The sequence below is a fragment of the Schistocerca gregaria genome, unplaced genomic scaffold (genome assembly GCF_023897955.1).
Source record: "Schistocerca gregaria isolate iqSchGreg1 unplaced genomic scaffold, iqSchGreg1.2 ptg000772l, whole genome shotgun sequence".
Classification (NCBI taxonomy): domain Eukaryota; kingdom Metazoa; phylum Arthropoda; class Insecta; order Orthoptera; family Acrididae; genus Schistocerca; species Schistocerca gregaria.
In genome coordinates, this window is record NW_026062142.1 from 47,501 (window position 1) to 50,000 (window position 2,500).

General features: G+C 57.1%; 1 non-coding gene across 1 annotated transcript in view; it reads right to left on the bottom strand.

Annotated features, from left to right (window-relative positions):
• The window catches only part of LOC126321824 (small subunit ribosomal RNA), a 1,893-nt gene extending 1,792 nt beyond the window's left edge, over positions 1–101 (bottom strand). The window contains exon 1 of the ribosomal RNA XR_007558561.1: positions 1–101. This exon is cut by the window's left edge and continues 1,792 nt beyond it. This is a non-coding gene — a ribosomal RNA (small subunit ribosomal RNA).
• Positions 102–2,500: the final 2,399 nt, after the last annotated feature.

The window sequence follows — 2,500 nt, forward strand, 5'->3', positions numbered from 1 at the left end:
AATGAGCCATTCGCGGTTTCACCTTAATGCGGCTTGTACTGAGACATGCATGGCTTAATCTTTGAGACAAGCATATGACTACTGGCAGGATCAACCAGGGAGCTGCGTCAACGAGAGCTGAGCAGCCGGCCGCCCGGGAGTGTGTCCCGAGGGCCCGCGCGAACACGCAAGCGTCCGCTCAATTATTCTGCAAACAGGAGGAGGCTGAGCTCCCCTGCACGATACACCTCGAAACCCTCTCAGGTCCCGGCGGCGCGCAGCGCCGTCCTAAGTACTTGGTCGGGTTCGAGAGAGGCGCAATCGCCCGGAGATGGGCGAGTAGACGCTTTCAGTGCGAACACCCGTGCTCCCAACTGAGCTTGCCGCTGCCGACAGAGGCCCGGGAGCGTGCTGTCGTGGCATTGCCGGCGGGAAACAACACGCGCCACCTACGGTGACCGGCAGCTCCAACGCCAGCGCCACAGAAGGGCAAAGCCCCACTTGGGTGCAGAAGCGAACTCTCCCAGCACAGCGCACGCGCCAACACGTCCGCAGAGCTGCGATACAAACCACCTGCGAGAACCGCTGGGGGCGACCGAGCAGCAGACGGCGTCGCGACGCCGAGTGCCGGGCGGCGGCGCATCCTCAACGCACACAGTCCGCAATCGGACCAGCACACTGCAGATGTCCACCGCGCTTCGCACCGGGCTCGGCAGAACCCACTTTGGCCGCCTGGCGCCGCGCGCAGGGTGCGCCGGCGCATAGCTGGGACGCCAGCCGGGCCCGTCGGCCGGCGCTCCTGCCACTGGGCGCCCCCCACCAGCCGGCTGTAGTGCGTGCGCTCACGCAGCGCGCGGCCAGCACGCCGGGCGGCCCCCCCTCACCGGCCGGGGACTGTCCCGCCAAGCCACAGCCTCGTATCGCTTCATACCCACATGGCCAACTCAGGTTCGGGGGCATGGCGGGTACCGCCGAAACAACCGGTTCATAGATGTACCGATCGTCGCTATCACCGATGCACCTGCAGCGCGAACAACCGCTCAACAACTGATTTCCAGTTCATTTGCGGATCTTTGGCAGCAAACGTATACGTCAATCTACATTTGCGAAATCTACGATTCTGGCATGCCTGCATGTTATGTGTCACGACACGCTACATCAGCCCACATACACACTGCGGCATGTACACGAGAGAACACGTGGAAGATGGTCCGCGCACGTGTGCAATGTCCCTTGCGCGGTCGACTGTCAACCGGCCTCTGTAGCATGTCGCAGATGTGGAACGCGGTCCACCGTGCTATCATGTTGTGTGGGGCAATACGATTAAATAGGAAAACCCTCGTCGCTACATCAACAGACGGCTCACGCTGATTCCCGGCAGAGGGAGGAGGGGGGGGGGGGGGGCCAACATGCAATACTTTCGTCCGTACCTACCTACCACATGTCTGTACGGCGTACAACAGTGCAATCTCGCTGTAATGGGGAGACGAGACAAGTAGCATCGTGCACAACATATGGCCCTTATGATTCGCCATTGTAGGGCGCAGCCGGTGTACGGTCAAGCATGTGCCACATTATGTCACTCAGTACGTAACGACGGATGATCAGTGTGGGTTACGCGTACATCAGCGGACAGTCCACACAGGCCGTACCACAACGTACACTGACTGCATCGACAACCGAATGCAACTGAACAGCTGCAAGGCTCATTTCACAAACAAACGCCTGACCGACCAGCTTGGAAGGGCAGGAGGGGAGGGCGATATTCGTTCTGTAGCGGTACACCCTTCCAGTGGTTAGCGGGACTGTGTAGAAAGTACGCAACACTCGAAAGACCTTTATGTGAGGGTACGCACCATGGCATCAAGAAATACACATGACACCAGAGGATCCAAGCAGTGAACTATGTTCAGAGGGTTGCTGTTAGGCAAAGCTACATTCCTGTGACGTTACATGTGACAGTTAAGGTGCAGTGTAAGTTAGGTTAAGGTGCAGCGTAAGTTAGGTTAAGGTGCAGCGTAAGTTAGGTTAAGGTGCAGCGTAAGTTAGGTTAAGGTGCAGCGTAAGTTAGGTTAAGGTGCAGCGTAACTTGGGTTAAGGTGCAGCGTAACTTGGGTTAAGGTGCAGCGTAACTTGGGTTAAGGTGCAGCGTAACTTGGGTTAAGGTGCAGCGTAACTTGGGTTAAGGTGCAGCGTAACTTGGGTTAAGGTGCAGCGTAACTTGGGTTAAGGTGCAGCGTAACTTGGGTTAAGGTGCAGCGTAACTTGGGTTAAGGTGCAGCGTAACTTGGGTTAAGGTGCAGCGTAACTTGGGTTAAGGTGCAGCGTAACTTGGGTTAAGGTGCAGCGTAACTTGGGTTAAGGTGCAGCGTAACTTGGGTTAAGGTGCAGCGTAACTTGGGTTAAGGTGCAGCGTAACTTGGGTTAAGGTGCAGCGTAACTTGGGTTAAGGTGCAGCGTAACTTGGGTTAAGGTGCAGCGTAACTTGGGTTAAGGTGCAGCGTAACTTGGGTTAAGGTGC